Source organism: Nycticebus coucang, chromosome 14 (genome assembly GCF_027406575.1).
Source record: "Nycticebus coucang isolate mNycCou1 chromosome 14, mNycCou1.pri, whole genome shotgun sequence".
Taxonomy (NCBI): Eukaryota; Metazoa; Chordata; class Mammalia; order Primates; family Lorisidae; genus Nycticebus; species Nycticebus coucang.
Genome location: NC_069793.1, coordinates 88,604,778 through 88,623,539, shown reverse-complemented (window position 1 = coordinate 88,623,539; position 18,762 = coordinate 88,604,778).

Sequence of the window (18,762 nt, the reverse complement as noted above, 5' to 3'; positions counted from 1 at the left end):
CAGCCTTGAAGAGCAAGAGTGCTTATCTTTTAAAGGTTTTAGGTAGGGTATGAGTGGGGAGAGAATTACTTTGGTATGCTAGTGACTGTTTTCAGCCTAGCACCCTTGGAGCTATTGTGTTTGCTAGTTCCTCCTACTTTCTGGCTGAGTCCCAGAAGGTAATGGTTTCAGCAGAGATCACTGAACAGCAAAGATGGTGTGCATTATGCTCAAAATCAAGTGGCCTATCCTTGCTATGTTTTTGGAGTTCCTAACACCAACCTATTAATAACAATCTAGAGAAAATCTATTTTTTCAAACTTCTCATTTTTCTTTGTGTCTTAGGGCAGTGACTGTGGCTCAAAGGAGTAAGGCACCGGCCCCACACACAGGAAGTGGTGGGTTCAAACCCAGCCCCATCAAAAAAAAAAAAATAATAATAATAATAATAAAATTGAGCAACTTAGCCTCATTGTAGGAAACAGATGAATTTGAAGACCTCTAAAAACCCAAATCTCAGAGAATTATAACAATTTAACTTTTCTCATAACTACTTGGAAAATTTCCACTCTGTGTTTTTCTTCATTTGACTTGACTAAGGCTCAATGAGGAAAGCCTTATTCCCAGGGTTTTGGTTCTAAGCTATTAATAGCATTTATTTAACATTGTGATTATCTGTGGCAATAATATTAATTCACGAAAATGAGAAGTAGACAATAATTTTTATCCAAAACACAAAATACATATGGGCAGGAAGATTTCAGAGGACTCCAATTTCTCACTTCTGAGCTTAAAGCCCCTGCACAAACAGGAAGTGAAAGCGTAAGCTCTCTGAATTTTTTTTTTTTTTTTTTTCAGTTTTGGCTGGGGCCGGGCTCAAACCTGCCATCCCCAGTATATGGGGATGGTGCCCTACTCCTTGAGCCACAGGCGCCACTCCAAGCTCTCTGAATGTTTAAGGCATGCCCCAGAAAATACAGAAAGCCATAAAGCAAAGGTTAGAGGACATTGTTTCAGGACATTTAGAAATCTCTATCCAATTATTAGCATACCATTAAGTTAACCAAAAAGAGATTTCTTTTTTGTAGCTATGTACAATAAAGAATACAGAGATTTCTTTACTGTAGCTATGTACAATAAAGAATACAGACATTACAGAAGTAGTTCCTGAAATTCATTAAAGAAGTAATCCACAGAAAAGTATAAAAAAAATACCAAACTAGAGACTTAAGAGGATATCTAATTTCCACCATTGCTACCTTATTACTTAAAATATGCAGTTTTGAGCAACAACAAAATATATGAGACATGCAAAGAAAAAGGACTATTTAGTCTACATACAAGAACAAAAAAAGTCAATAAACATTTTCTCTGAGGGATCATTAAAGTGGAATTATCAAAAAAGTATTTTAAGTCAGCAATATAAATATATTCAAAGAATTAAAGAAAACCATGTCAGAGAACTAGTGGAAAATAAAACAACATTGTTTTACTAAACAGAGAACACTAGTAAAGAAATACAAATTAGGGAAAGGGACAGATAAAATTCTGGAGTTGTAAAATTCAACATTTGAAAGAAAAAAATACATTATGAAAGAGGCTCAACATATATTTGAACTGGAAGAAGAAAGAATCAATCAATTGGGCTTAACCAATTTTCAGACACTAAAAAAATAAATAGCAATAATCTACAGAGATCTGTGGGATGCCATCAAGTGTATGAATAAAATGAGTTTCATAATAAAAGGAGAGAGAGAGAAGTCAAAACAAGACTTCAGTAAAGAATGGATTAAGTACTTCTCAAATGCAAAAATGATTTACATATCCAAAGAAGACAACAAAGCTCAAATAAAATGAACTCAAACAGATGTGAACTTAGTCTTTGCTAAAATAAGAAAGCAAAGAACATTAAAAACAGCAAGATAAAGCAACTTATTATGCACAAAGAATATTCATTAATCTTAACAACTGACTTCTCATTAGAAATCATGGAGATATTTAAAGTGCTAAAAAAAAAGAATGTCAACCAAGAATTTTATGTCCAACAAAACTATTCTTCAGAAAGACTTATTAAGATATTCCCAGATAAATAAAAAAATGAGAGAAGTCATTGCTAGTATACCTGCCCCACAAGGTATGCTAAAGAGAAGTCTTCAGGGTGAAATGATAAACTTATCATAAAGTTCTTATGTAAACCCAAGGAACCCAGAGTAGCAAATACAATCTTGGGATTAAAAAAGTAACCCAAGGTGGATGACTCAGTGTTTTCATGTTTACTTACTAAAAGCTACAGTTTTCAAATGTGTTACTGACATTATAATAAACTCCATGGACTAGAATTTAGAATTTGAAAATAAATTCTTCCACTCACAATCAACCTATTTGTAAGAGTGTCACAGCAAGTTAATGGGAAAAGAAAGCTTTTGATGAAGATTGTTTTCATAAAAACAATGTTGGGACACCTCTATACCCAAGAAAAATAAAAATACATATGTATACAAATATTTGCACTTTAATTTTTATATTGGCATTTGTATAATACCTCAAACTAAAAAAAAGAAAACTAAATGTTCACCTATTAGTGAACAGATAAGCAAAACTACATTTATTTATATAATAACATACTATTAAGCAATAAGTAAAGTACTGATAGCATGCTACAATACTCATTAACATCAAACCCATTTTTTTTTTAATGAAATAAGCCAGACACAAAAGACCACATCATGTATGGTTACCCTTTTATGAAACGTCCAGAAAAGACTGATCTAAAAGACAGATAGTAGATTCTCATTCACCTGAGGCATGAGGTTGTTTCAGGGAATAGCTTCAAATGTGTACATTGGACTATGGTCATGGTACATAACTCTATAACTTTGACAAAGATCAGTTGGTTGTAGATATATAAATTTATTTCTAAGTTGTCTATTCTGATCAAATGGCCTATGTATCTATTTTTATACCAGAAGAATGCATTTTTGATCACTGCAGTCTAATTACTTGTAGTATGATTTTAAGCCAGTTAATGTTATGCTTCCAGCTTTGTGGAGTTTCTTTGTTTTGTTTTGTTTCTGTTTTTGCTTAGAATTTCTTTAGTTACTCAGGCTCTTGTTTGTTTCCACATGCATTTTAAGATTTGTCTTTCAGGGGATGGAGGCAAGATGGCTAACTAAACTCAGCTTTCCACAGAGGCTCCCATTCAGAGGGAGAGTTAAAGGACAGAAATTTAGCAAGTAACTTGGTGGATTAGAGCTACACCAAGAGAGAAAGTTGAAGAACGCACATCAACCCTGCTGAGGTGAGCTGCAACCCCAAGGATACAAACAAAAGGTACAAAATCCATCACCAAGTGGACCAAAGTTCCCCCCCCCATGATAACAACTCAGAGTACTCCATAAACAAATAAGAAGAGTTCAAAAGTCCTCCCATTATACTCCATGGGAGAGAACTTCTAAAAACTGGACCTACTTCCCCTACTAGGGTGCCATGGTGCTCTACTGCCAGGCATAAAACTGTATAAAACTGTATATATTCTCTACCTGCAATTCTGAACTCCCAGCACTCCCTTCCACTCTCACTCTGAGGTCTGGAAGTCTGTCCTCCAGGAGTCCAGATTCTTGGGTATTGTCTCGAGAGGCGTGGGCAGGACATGGACTGCTGCTGGACAGTGCTGATTCTGCAGTACGGGAGTAAGAAGAGGACAGTTGGCTGAGAGGTAACCACACAGGAGCAGCAGTGCCCAAGACACAGAGCAGCAGCTGTTGTTGGCAAAAATAGAGATCACCCCTGGATATTCCAGAGTCACACCCCCGTCTCTCTGGGCAACCAGTGGAGGCCGGGCATATTCTCTGGTGGCAGCTACCGACGGAACAGATTTGGGATGGAAATGCAGACCCTGTGAGTAAAGGGTTTGCCTGAGGTAGTACCGGCCTGTGTGGAGCACGAGGACTAGAAAAAGCACATGTAGAGCCGGCAGATTCCCAGGGTGGGGCTGACCCAGAGGAGCGCTTTACTGAATCTGCGAAGCACCAAGCCCTCAGGGGATCCTTAGACAAAGGAGGGCAGGCAGAGGCTGGAACTGACAGCTAACCATGTGCCACTGGAATACAAATGGCAGTGAGACCGGGCAGCGGGCAGCGGCATAGACAGGGCCTGAGGCACAGGTTCTGTAAACTCTAACAGCCTCTCTTCTGCAGGGGAAGATAGCAGGACAGAAACAAATTCTGCAAAGATGTTCAGTTCTGTCAGAACTATCAATCAGAGGTGGGGCTGAAACTGAGTGAACAGCCCCAGACGCTATTAAACACCCAATGTTGTCAGGCCTCATCTCCCCCTGCTGGATAGTGGCAGAGAGTAGTGGCCTCAGGCAGGTACAAACCCATGGAGTATATGCTTGTTGGAGGCAACTGGGTCACAGCCCTAGGGGGTAATCAGTGACTGGGTGTGACAGAGCAGCAAGGTGGGGAAAAAGAAATCAACCTTCCCAGACTAATCTACTTGCTAGGTGGGTCCTCCAGACCTCATGGAGCACTGGAGTAACTCATATTTCAGTTGTCAGCAGACCCCTGCGATCTAGTTGCCAGAGACCTTTTAAACTTTCCCACTTGAGACAGGAGCTCACTGAAACAATTGATTTGGACCTCTTGAACTAGTCCAATCACCCAAGGACTATCCAAGTGGTACCCTGGGTGTGTGGTTGTAGGAAGGTTTGATTTGAATCAACTCATGAATAACCAGAGTAGATCAACCCCCCAAGGAAAGATATGGCAGACATAACTGCAGATCCCATTCATAAACAGATGGCCAAAGATGTCAGAAATCAAATTCAGAATTTGGATAGCAAACAAGATTAACAGAATGGAGGAAAAGTTGGAATTAGAAATTTGAGGAGCAATTCAAAAGTTGTCTTTGGTCTTTTGACAACACTTTTGTCTTTTGTCAACAAACTTAACGACAAAATCATCAAAGATTTTGACACATTGAAGCAAGAATTTGCAGTCCTCAAAGACCTGAAAAATACAGTAGAATCCCTCACTAACAGAGTAGAGCAAGCAGAAGAAAGGATTTCTGACATTGAAGACAAAGCTTTTGAACCTCCTAAACTCTCAAAGAGGAAGAGAAATGGAGAGCAAAAACAAATCATTCTCTCAGAGAGCTCTGAAATAATTTGATGAAGGCTAATATCTGCCTCATTGGAATAACTGAAAGCGATGAAGTGGCCTCGTAAGGCACAGAAGATCTTCTCCATGATATTATGAAAGAGAATTTTCCAGACATGCCAAGAGATTCTGAAATTCAGATAGCAGACAGTTTCAGAACCCCAGCATGACTCAACTCGAATAAGACATCCAACAGGCATATCAAAATTAACTTCACTAAAGTTAATATGAAGGAAAAATTCTGAAAGCAGCCAGATGTAAGGAAACCATAACCTACAAAATGAAGAATATTAGAATGACTGCAGACCTCTCTGATAAAAAACTTTCAAATCAGAAAAGGGTGGTCATCGATTTTTATTCTCCTAAAACAAAATGACTTTCAACACTGAATCCTGTATCCAGCTAAAATGAATTTCATTTATGATAGAGCAATTAAATAATTTAATGACATTCACATGTTGCAGAAATTTGCCATAACTAAAAAAGGATATTCTCCATAAGGACGAGCCCAATTCTCTACCACAAAAGTAAATTCACTCAGAAACTTTTGATCAAACTCCAACTTCCACAGTGGCAAAAGGACTAAAAATGTCCACTGGACTTTTGAAAAACTCAATACCCAAAATTTTACAAGGCTTATCAATATTCTCCATAATGTGAATGGCTTAAACTGTCCTCTAAAGAGACACAGGGTGGCTGACTGGATACAAAAACTCAGGACAAATATCTGCTGCATACAAGAATCTCATCTTACCTGAAAAGATAACTATAGACTTAGGGTGAAAGGATGGTCGAATATTTCAGTGGACCCACACCTTTCACCATTAACTAAGATAGACTCTCACTTAAGACATGAAACTATAAAAATACTAGAAGAAATTACAGGTAAAATTCTTGAAGAAATAGGTCTGGGTGAATATTTTATGAGGAGGACCCCCTGGGCAATTGAAGCAGCTTCAAAAATACACTACTGGGTCCTGATCAAACTAAAAAGCTTCTGCACAGCCAAGAACACAGTAAGTAAAGCAAGCAGACAGCCCTAAAAATTGGAGAAGATATTTGCAGGTTATGTCTCCAACCAAGGTTTAATAATCAGAATCCTCAGAGAACTCAAACGTATAAGCAAGAAAAGAACAAGTGATCCCATCTCAGGCTGGGCAAATGACTTGAAGAGAAACTTCTCTGAAGAAGACAGGCACATGGCATATAGATATATGAAAAAAAGCTAATCATCCTTAATTGTCAGAGAAATGCAAATCAAAACTACTTTGAGACATCATCTAACTGCAGTAAGATTAGCCCATGCCACAAGATCCCAAGACCAGAGATGTTGGCGTGGATGTGGAGAAAAGGGAACACTTCTACACTGCTGGTGGGAATGCAAATTAATACATTCCTTTTGGAAAGATGTTTTGAGAACACTTCGAGATCTAAAAATTGACCTGCCTTTCAATCCTATAATTCCTCTAATAGGTATATACCCAGAAGACCAAAAATCACATTATAACAAAGACATTTGTACCAGAATTTTATTGCAGCCCAATTCATAATTGCTAAGTCATGGAAAAAGTCCAAGTGCCCATCGAACCATGAATGGATTAATAAATTGTGGTACATGTACACCATGGAATATTATGCAGCCTTAAAGAAAGATGGAGACTTTACCTCTTTCATGTTTACATGGATGGAGCTGGAACATATTCTTTTTAGTAAAGTAGATCAAGAATGGAAGAAAACATATCCAATGTACTCAGCCCTACTATGAAACTAATTTGTGGCTTTCATATGAAAGCTATAACCCAGTTATAATCTAAGAATATGGGGAAGGGGGAGAGGGAAAGCAAGGGAGGGGGGAGGATGGGCAGAGGGAGGGTGATTGGTGGGATTACACCTATGGTGCATCTTACAAGGGTACATGTGAAACTTAGTAAATGTAGAATATAAATGTCTTAACACAATAACTAAGAAAATGCCGGGAACATTATGTTAACCAGTGTGATAAAACTATGTCAAATGGTATATATATCCAGTGTATGGTTCCCCATGATTGCCTTAATGTACACAGCTGTGATTTCATATTAAATAAATAAATAAATAACGATTTGTCTTTGTAGTTCTGTAAGAGGAAGACATTTATATTTTGGGAGGAATTTCATTAACATTGTAGATTGCTTTGGATAGTATAGTTATGTTAATAATATTGATATTTCCAATTCATGAGCATGTTTTTTTTTTCTTTTTCATTTGTTTATGACATCTATAATGCCTTTCATTTTTCTTTTGTGGGTGTCCTTGTAGAAATATTTTTCCTCCTTTGTCAAATGTGTTTCTCTGCATTTTTATTTGTAGCTATTATGAATGAAATTGAGTGTTCAATTTGGTTCTCAGCTTGGTTGTCAATGGTGTATAGAAGTGTTATGGACTTTAATACATCAAGTCTATAACTTGAGACTGCACTGAACTCATTTATCAAATCTAAGCATCTTTTGGTGGGTTTTTAGGGTGTGCTTTGTATAAGATCAAATCATCAATGAACAGATAATTTGAAATACTGTTTTCATTTTGGATGCTGTTTGTTTCTTTTCCTTGCCTTATTACTCTGGGTAGAGATTCTAGTACTACGTTCAATAGATGTTGACAGTGGCATCCTTATTCTGTTCCAGTAGTGAGAAGGAATGCTTTCAACTTTTCCTCATTTATTAAAATATTGGCTGTGGGTTTCTCATATGTATCTTTTATTATTTTGTGGTATGTTTATTCTATGTATAGCTAGCTGAGGGTTTTTATCTTAAAGGAGTACTAAGTTTTATCAAATGCTTTTTCTACATCTATAGAAATATTCATAAGCGTTAATAATTATGTGGTGAATTACATTTATTGATTTTTGTACGTTGACTCTTACTTGCATCCCCATAACAAAACAGGCTTAATGCTTTCTGTTTTTACTTTAACTGTCAAATTTTAAACTTCCATCTGTCCTACATGTCAGTATACCGATAATTCAAGGACCGTATTCAAGTGACTAATATATTTTCTCAAAGCCAATATGAAAGTACTAAAATGAAACAAATACTCATACAATAACTGTAATGAGATAATCACTATTGTAAGATATTTTATTCAATCTAAACTTTTCATGAACCTGAGTGGGAATGGATGGGAATGAGAGAAAAGAGACAAGAGGTAAGATGAGATTGGAGGGCTGGAACAGCTAAGACTGCAGCCAGCCCCAAAATACAAAATCAGCTTCATTTTATAGTATCTCAGCAGGGGTGTTTATGAGGAAGTAGCATAGACAAAAAACATATTTTTGTTCTTCAATATGATTGGAAAATGTAAATAACTTTATCAAGAACAATTCATTCTTATAAATTGGATTTGATTTTGACTAAAGTACATTACTTAAACATTAATTTTTACTTCAACTTGTTAATATGTTTAGGATACAGGATACTGCATCCTCATTTATAAGTGAATTATATTTGTAATTTCCCCTTTATAATAATATATTTTTTTCCAATTTTAATATCAGGTGTATCCAGATTAAGTAGAATGATTTTGAAGTATTTCTTCTTTTTCTGTTGTGTATAAGATTTGGCATGATCTGTTTTTTGAAAATATCTTTTATTTTTATTTATAAATATTAGTTGTCTATTTTTTGAGACTTTGGGGAAAAAAAGAAAAAAAAATAATAATAAGTTAATTGATGACTCCATACTGAACCTCGGGGTCAAAGCATTCTATAATAGACATACTCTTATTTGACAATGTGAATGTTACTTTCTTTGCATTACTATTATTGTTATTGCTTAATACTTCATTGCAGCAATTGTCTTATTTCTTTTCTGAATGTATTTATCTTCGTTTGTTCTTTATGAGGTTTTTGTTTCTAGTTCTTATCTTAAACATTGTTATTGTTGTTAAATTTTAAGCCTTTTTAATTTTGTGAAGATAAAAAGTAGAAACATAATAAACACATGCATATGTAAAAATAAAGAAAAGAAAAGAACAATTCATTCTGGCTGGGCATGGTGGCTCACATATGTAATTCTAGCACTCTGAGAGGCCGAGGTGGGTGGATTGCCTGAGCTCTTAGGTTTGAGACCAACTTGAGCCAGAGCAAGAACTCTTCTCTAAAAATAGCTGGGTATGGTGGTGCCTGTGGCTTAAAGGAGTAGGGTGCCGGCCCCATATACCGGAGGTGGTGGGTTCAAATCCAGCCCCAGCCAAAAACTGCAAAATAAAAGCCGGACATTGATTGTTACGGGTGCCTATAATCCGGGTTACTTGGGAGGCTGAGGCAAGAGAATCACTTAAGACCAAGAGTCTGAGGTTGCTGTAAGCTATGATATCATGGCACTCTACCAAAGATGAGAAAGTGGAACGCTGTCAAAAAATAAATAATTCATTCTGTTGATGGTTTCTGCTGCATAACATTGTTGACATGTTAAAGATAAGAAACAAAAGGAAAGGGTCTGCATACTTTTCTGCATAGTTTCTAAAGATTAACTAGGTAAAGAAAGAGATACCTGACTCTGGCAAAACATCTAAGAAAGGAAAAAACATGCTCTTTTAAGAGGAGGAAAAACATGTTGTTTCAGTAGGTGTAAAGCAGTTGAAGATTATTCCCTGAATGTCTCCCAGGCCGTGGGGGCTCTGCTATGTCACAGCCCACTCTTCACATAAACTATAATAAGTCTATGAAATAGGTAACATGATCAGCCACATCTTTATAAATAAGAAGAATGTGTGAAGTTGTACAAATTACCCAATATCACTCTGATAATAAGTGGTAGCAATGAGATTCGACCCCGAGATTTGCTTCAGACTCCATGCAACTCATTTCTTCATTATACCATCTCTCATTAACAAAAAATAACATTTTTTAAAAAGGACCTTTTACCCTGGCTTGCCAATTTCTCTTCTTTTCTAAAAAGTGTCAGTATTTTGTGGTTTTTTTTAACATATGGAAGTATAAAAGCTCTTTTACTATGCTTTCTGGGAGCTCTACAATTAATTCTGACAAAATGTAACCTTCTCCACATCAATCCCAACTTGCCTCATTTTATGTACAAATAAATTAATAGGATAATGTCTATATCTTTTCCCTTTATGCTAGTTGCCTTTGGTATCATTCTTGTTGCAAATAAATTTATCAGATTACTCCGTCTTTTTCATCCTGTTTATTGGAACCATACACATATGATACTTCAGAATATCATATTTATTCTTACCCTGCTTCCTTATACTGATGGATTCCAAAATCTCATCTGACAATATTCTTCCAAAATTTTCAAATTTTCTGTTTTATTTTGTACACTTTATTCAAAAAGGTCACATCAATTATTCTTTCCTTTTTTTATATATTTTAATGCTGTTTAACTTCTCCACTATTATTACTTTGTAATTTGATCTGATGACCTGTAAGTCAATTAACACATATCATTTCATTCATATTTTATTTTTCTATTACTACATATTAAAAATAATCATTTCAAAATTACTTTTCAAAAAATTCTCACCCATCTCTGGAATTTAACATTGAGCTTTTCTATCAAAGGAATGCTTCTCTTCACTCAAAATCATATATTTCCATCAATATCATTCAAAAATAATAATAAAAAAATCCAATAAATTTTAAATATCATAGAGAACAAGATATTGCAGCATTACAAAGCCAACCATCAATCTATCCAATTTACATCACAAAGATTTGACCTGAGTGTCTTCATGATTTTTTTTTGATGCCTTCCTCCAGGGTTCCCAAATTGAGTTCATTATATATCTTTAATCATAGGATTTTTTTTTTTTTCAGAAAGACAGGCATAAATGCACAGACTTCTTATGAAGTCCCTAGTTCCTAACCTATCTCCATGAAGGTAGATACATCCAATGCCCTCACTTCAGCATGTGCTTCTTAGACCACTGGCATTTCAAAGCCAAGCTCATTCTCTAGGCCACCTAAGGATTTTTTTCTCTCATTTCTAAAATTGAATTTTGGAGACACACACCTTTATAAGATAATGGTCACTCAATCTGAGTTACTCTTTACTCTAAAATTCCAGAAGTGAGAACATTTTTAATAACATACACATATTTTTTTTAAACAACTTATTTATTTATTTTATTTATTTATTTATTTATTTTTGGCCAGGGCTGGGTTTGAACCCGCCACCTCCGGCATATGGGACCGGCGCCCTACTCTTTGAGCCACAGGCGCCACACATACTTATTTTTAACAGAAAAAAATATTTCACTTTTATATCATAAATGAAATTTATGAATAGAATATTGAGGTAGAAAAATGAGATCATGGTCTAATAATTCTATTCCATGTCAAACTTACATCCATCTGTGGAGAAGATGCTATCATGAATAACATACCTTGCATCTAAACAAAAGATAAGAGCTCAAAGGTCAGGCGCTTTTGCTGTCTCAGAAAATTTTTAGTACATCTCAAAACCAACCCCTCTTACTATCTTTATTTAACAATCCTTTTAACCTCCTCCCCAGTCATTCGGTTTAGCGGAGAAAGTAAGACTAATTTAACATAATTTTAAACTATATGAGAAATTGAAGTTTCAATAATATGAGAACATCTTAGCCCTACTTAATGTGAGGGCTAAGATTACTACTAATATTTGTATAATACTTTTAAGATTTTCTGTTATACTTATATGCCACATTTCTCCCATCCTACTTCAGTCATTTAATTACTTACAGTAATAAATGTAAAAGACTACAAAAATATTTCATTGTGTCCCATTTCCTGAATAATAAAGCATTTTTTGCTTTTTATTAAGTCATCAAAAAATTTTATTGAAAGCATAGTTATTTATGTCCAAAACACAAAGCCAAGGTATAGTTTAATAATCTCATCTTGAGTAAATAAAAGACCATATGCTTGAATATTAAGCACATTCACTATCTCATGAAAATTAGGGTGACTCTAAAATAGTGTACAATATTTCTATTTTCTTATTATTGCTTAAAGTATCTTGCAGAAAATTAGTAGGAGGAATACTCTTAGCATGAATTTAATAAATTGGAAATGTTTCACACAGAAATTAATGAAGGAGAGTTCTTTCTGTTTTCTCTCTCTTTTTTTTTTTTTTTTTTTTGGCTGGGGCTGGGTTTGAACCTGCCACCTCTGGCATGTGGGACTGGCACCCTACTCCTTGAGCCACAGGTGCCACCCTCTTTTTTTTTTTTTGGTTCTTTGTTACTTTTTAAAGTTTTTGCAAATTAAATCACCAACTTCCCCCTTTCTTCCCTATAAATTTCCTTGTGAATTTAGCAGATGCTAATCAATTTTTCATCATTGCCATAATAGAAAAAGTATAACTCCCTGAGCTTCCATGTCATTCATATAAAAAAATTAATATCTACTCAAAATCTACATTATTCAAGATTTTTCTCCAGACCAGAAAGTCTGATACCAACCGAGAAAGAAACATACTCACAGATAGAGACACAATTTTAAAAAATGACAAAAAATCCATTAGGTTGCTGTTATAGAGATTATTTCTTAAAAGTATAGAAAGAACTTACTGGTCTATAGACTGCTCTTTTCTCTATTACTTCAAGAAGAGAAGGGAAGAGGGCACTCTCTAAGATCTCTCTTTTATACTAATCACATTCTTGATAACCTGCTAGGCCTAGAGAGTCCACATCTAAATATTATCACATTGGGGATTTCATTTCAACATAGGGATTTGGGGATGATTTCATTTCAACATAGGGATTTGGGGTTTGACACAATTATTCAGACTATGGCAATACTTCATGCAACTCTAGTCAATACACTTTTAGAACAGTAATAGGGTACTTTTCTAGCAAAATCTTTTATGGAAATAGTGATAGGAAGTATAAAATTTGGTAGAACAATCACCTTTGAAAAATTTGGAATGGCACTTAAAAATCAGTGAATGACAAATGCTCCAGGCCCATGTAGTTAGTACATACTATCTAATCTTTAAAGAAGGAGTAATTCCAGCAGTATTTATGACAATTTTTCTAATCCAATAAAAAATAAATTAAATTTTAATAGACGTTAACTACTTAGTTTCTTTATCCAAATCCCATAGAAGATATTATAGTAAAACCATTTTTTTAATCAGTAATTTTATAGTATTAGAGAAAAGGATATTCATTATTGTCCATAATTATTAGATATTGATGGTTTGAGACTTGGGAGTTTGAACACAATGTAAAACAAAATGAAACAATTGATATATAATAGAAAGTGTGAAAACAGTCTTTATTTTGCTGATGATAAGATTATGTACCCAAAAATAAAGGGACTGTTTCATATGTAGGAGGTAAATGTGTCAATCTCATAGACATGGAGTAGAATGATATTAACCAAATGCTGGAAAGAATGTGGGGGTAAGTGGGTGAAGAGAACTTGGTAAATGGGTCTATGCACCTAGAGAGAAGGAATAAGTTCTAACATTCAATAATAATTTTGCCACTTATAGTTATTATGGTTATCCTAAATATCCTCATCAAGCAGACCTTATTTACAGTAAGACCTCCATCATCTAACTTAAAAGGACACCCAGAAAATGTGATGAAGTTCCACTTTAATTTTATTTCTCTTTTCTTTTCTCATTATTATTTTTCTATAACTATTTTCAATTTCCTTTGTAATAACTATGTTATTGAAAAATTTGAGGAATATGAATCTAAACTCTAACACTCTGTCAACTAAATTTCTACTATTTTTACTGAAATAAATTTCCCTTTATTTAACAATCTACACATTCTCTTTTGTCATAAAATTCAAAATCCTGCATATCAGAATATTTCTTTTCTAGTCTCACTTATTAAATTGTAATATCTGGCCAGAGAACAAGATCTTGTTTCAAAAAACAAAACAAAACAAAACAACTCTGTAATATATATTGCTAAATGGTCCATTTTTCATGCTTGAATTGGGCAGATTGAATCAGGTTACATCATTGCTGGTAGTCTGTATGTACTTCCTTGCTCATAAATGCCTCACATCCCTTCTAACCTCTTTCAATTCTTTCTCAATTCACTCAACAACAATCGGGTTTTCTGCACATACTTACTTTATTCTTTTCTTCCTTTTTAAACTTTAATCAGCTCTGTGATATTTTCCTCTCCATTATTATAAATGTTGATTAATTTAAATTCTTTTAGATTTTGAATTCTATAGCTCTTGATATCCTTATCTTTTTTCACTTTTTCTAATCATTTCTCTGGGTAATCATCAATTGTTTTCCCTCAGAAAAACATGTTTTCCTATGCATGAAGCATTTCTTCATCCATAAAGGACATTTTAACATAATTATGTATCATGAAATATATTCTCACTCCCTAGGGTCCATATATAATTTAATTTTGGGTAGTTAGTGAAGCTAATTTTTAAAATATATATCATTAGAATTAGACTCTTTTATATTTAGGGATATAAGATGAGTGACTTAGAAGTATATTTAATTTATTTTGTATATAATAATGAGTAGCCTCTGATCGGAGAATATAGTTCCCTGATAGGAGTTTAACTGAGTGTTCTATTACTCCTAGTAAATGTTGTTATAGATGTATGAAGGAGACAATTTAGAACTGCTCAGCATATTTTTATAAGACCAGAATGAGGAACAGAACCCGGAGGGAGGAGAAGAGAGAATCAGTGCTCTATGGATTGGTGAAGTTTATCCTATGTTATCCCTCCCCATGGTCTCCAAATCAGTCTAATAATGTTTTGAAATTCTAGATTTGTGTTTTTATTATTTTATAGGGTAAAGTTGAGACTGAGTTATTTTCACTTGGGGGCCAATGTAGTGAGTAATAAAATAGAAAGTTGGAAAACTAAAAATTGAAAAGCAGGAGACAAGCTGAAGTGAATGATTGTAAGTAATATAAGTTACATAGTGATGTTGTAGAGTGTAGAATCATACTCTCATCTCCTGGAGAAAATGTGACTGCTGGATTGTATGTAGCATTTAATAATGCACATAAGTACCTATCTTATTTTCACTTTGTATTCAGATTTTATATAATTCTAATAGTGATTACATTTACCTACATATATATCTTTCTTAGTCCAATCCAATGTACAGAAATAACAAAAATCAACTTATTTATTGTTTCAACTGTTCATTTTCCAAATTAGACAATTAAAGAGGAATCAGTTGCAAAATTAAAAGTATAAAAAATAAACAGTTAGCATTTTAAATGCACAGAATTTCTCAGAATTATATTCTCATATTTCTGAAGAACAAATGCAGTTAGAAGGGAATAGTCAGAGATATTACATAAATTTGAAGTGAACAGAAATTCACAGGAAATTTTAATTGATTGCACAGGATATCAGAAGTTTTGTTAAATTTTTATCACAGAAGCCAAATAAATAATAGTAAAGTCATAAACTATAACTATTTTGAGCAGTGGCACTGTCACAGGACAATTTTAATATTTCCTTTCTGTCAGATCAATGCACTGTTTATGCTCATGTAGTAGCAAAAATCCTAGGCATACTGAGAAAATGGTTCTGTCACTTGTTTGAAAATAATGGTAAAGTCAAAGATATTTGCTCAATATGTTCATGTTAGATAAAATTTCAGTATCGGTTTTCCAGAAAGAATGAATAGACATCCATAAGCAATGAGATTAAGGTTGCTCTTTTTAATCACCAAAGTGGGATTTTCTCAATTGCATTCCTAATATTCTTAAGCAATATTCTTGTTGATTAAATTTTTTCTAAATGAAACAAAGGCTTGAATTGAAGCTCATTCTATGTAGATATTTCTTCATTATTTCTAAGTAATAATACCCTCCTTTATTTAAGAATCATTTCACAACTTCCTGCCATTGTTTATATAAGAATGTCAAAAATACCTTGTCCTTTACACTGGCACCAAACAACTTCGATTTTCTATCATCCCTTAATCCTTCATTTATGTCAGCCTGGAGCTATCAAAGTGCAGGTTAAAACAGACAAATAACAAACAGGAATTATCAGAATATCAACAGATGATACAAATGGGACTTAATGTCTCTTCCTATAAGTGTCATCCATCAGAGCCTATAGTATATCCAAAGGGACTTAGTTACATTAGTACCAAATCTATTGCATAGTAATACTTATTACACATGAATGTCCTGGGACTTATAGCAGGCATATTTGAAACATTAGGAGCAGAAAGTTTTATTTTGGAAACCCATGAAGTGTATGCCAGTTTATAGCTTCTCAGATTGCTTGACATGTTCATAAAAAAAATAGAATATGGGCGGCACCTGTGGCTCAGTGAGTAGGGTGCAGGCCCCTGCCTTCTGAGGGTGGCAGGTTCTAACCTGGTCCCAGCTAAGCTGCAACAAAAAAATAGCCGGGCATTGTAGCAGGCGTCTGTTGTCCCAGCTACTCAGGAGGCTGAAGCAAAAGAATTGCCTAAGCCCAGGAGCTAGAGGTTGCTGTGAACTGTGACATCTCAGCACTCTACCCAGGGCAACAAAGTGAGACTCTGTCTATAAAAAAAATAAAAATAAAAATAGAAGAATAAATAATATTTTGTAGGTGTTTAATGTCCATAGCTAAAAATGAAAAGATATTTTAACAAATTTAGTGCAATTTTGAAAGAAAAACATATCTTGGACACATATTTCCATGTTTAATATTACTGGTAAACTCATACTGGACTAGTATTCCTGTTGTAAACCACACTAAAGTTTCATATCTGTTGTGCTAAAGGATATAGAGAGTTGACATCCTTGAGCAAAAGCAAACAATGAAATTGACCTTATTCCTTAATCTAGAGTTCTGTTTGAAGTCAGAGTCTTCAGCACCTTGTAGAGAGAAGCTTCAGTAGAACATGATAGTCTTTCTGAAGTAATGGATAAGAGAATGGACCTAAGCTGTTGGAACAGCTGGCATTTTTGAAGCAATGTAATAAAGGGAAAAGGGTATGCAGAGAAGGTGCTATGAATAGAATTTACCTTAGATTATGGAAAAATACTAAGGTATACATAGATAGGACTGCACAAACTCTACTGGTGAGAGATTATGGACCAGAAAAACAAAAAATGATCATCTGACTTCAAAGTAAAAAAAAAAACAAAACTATTTTCACAGTACATAAGTTGACAATACAGTCATAAATTTCCAAATTTCTGGGCCTCCTTGAACACCATGAACATTCTGTGGTGAACTAAGAAACTTCACAGGATGAGAGTAGTTATTTATTAAGCTTTAGAGTAAAGGGTACTCTACACATATCTTATTAAAGAATTAAAACAAGATGTAAAAGTGTTACTGAAACATGCAGATTATCTGAATACCAGATAAAACTCAAATAACAGTGATAAATAAATAAATATGTAAATAAATAAATTTAGACATTAACCAATATAGCCTTAGTAACATCTAACACACAATCTAAATTTTGCTGAACACATGAAGAAGAAAGATAATTTTATCTATGGCCAGGAAAAAATATTGATAAGTAAAAATTGATCTAAAGAATTTAAAAAATTATAATGTTAGCAGACAAAAATTGTAAAATAACAATAATATATGTGTTCAAAGATTTGGAAACATGTATAAATACAAATAGAGAACAAATTGGGAATTTCTGTAAGGAAATAAAAATATAAAAATAAGATAAAGTGATATTTTGAAAATATGATAATGATGTGGGTCATTACAAAAGTTCTGTATATATAAAAATCAAGAAACATAAAATCCGTGCAAATCCACTGGAAACACATGAAGCCATCTCAGCAGCACCCATAGCCAGCTGAGAAAGTTGAACATTACATGGGTGAATCAGAAAGGATACTATTAACTGTATTTCATGGAAGTGAAATAATCTAAGAAATCTGTCTCAAGACTTTCACAGTGACCCACATATTTCACTGAATGCACTGGAAAGCATATTAGAAGTTGGAGAAGGGACAATTACTTAACATGAAGACAGAACATTACCAACTCTCCAAAAGTTCAGGCCAAGTGGCTCACACTTGTAAACCTAGCACTCTGGGAAGCCAAGGTGGGGCAATCAGTAGATCTCAGGAGTTCCAGATCTCAAGAGTGAGACCTGTCTCTGTTGAAAGTAGAAAACTAACTGGGCTTCTATACTTCCCCCAGTTACATGGGAGGCTGAAGCAAGAGGATTGGTCAAGCCCAAGAGTTAAGAGGTTTATGGTAGCTATGATGTTGCTCTACTCAGGGTGACAGGGTGGAATTCGGTCTTAAAAAGGAAAGAAAGAAAGAAAGACACTCTCCAAACAGTCATACAAATCAAAAAGTTAGAATAAAATGACGAAACTCACTGAATGACTTATATGTTTTATTTAAACATTAGAAGAAAAGAAGACAAAGATGTTAGAAATTAAAATTATTTATAAAGGTTTTTGTCAAAAAGTATTTCAGGCCTGCTATAAAGTCCATATATCTAGAAATGTCAATTAACAAAGCAAACCCAGACAATAGCACACATTTCTGGAAATCAATGATAAAAAGAAATTCTTAAAAATGGCGCGGATGTGGAGAAAAGGGAACACTTTTGCACTGCTGGTGGGAATGCAAATTAATACATTCCTTTTGGAAAGAGATATGGAGAACACTTAGAGATCTAAAAATAGATCTGCCAGTCAA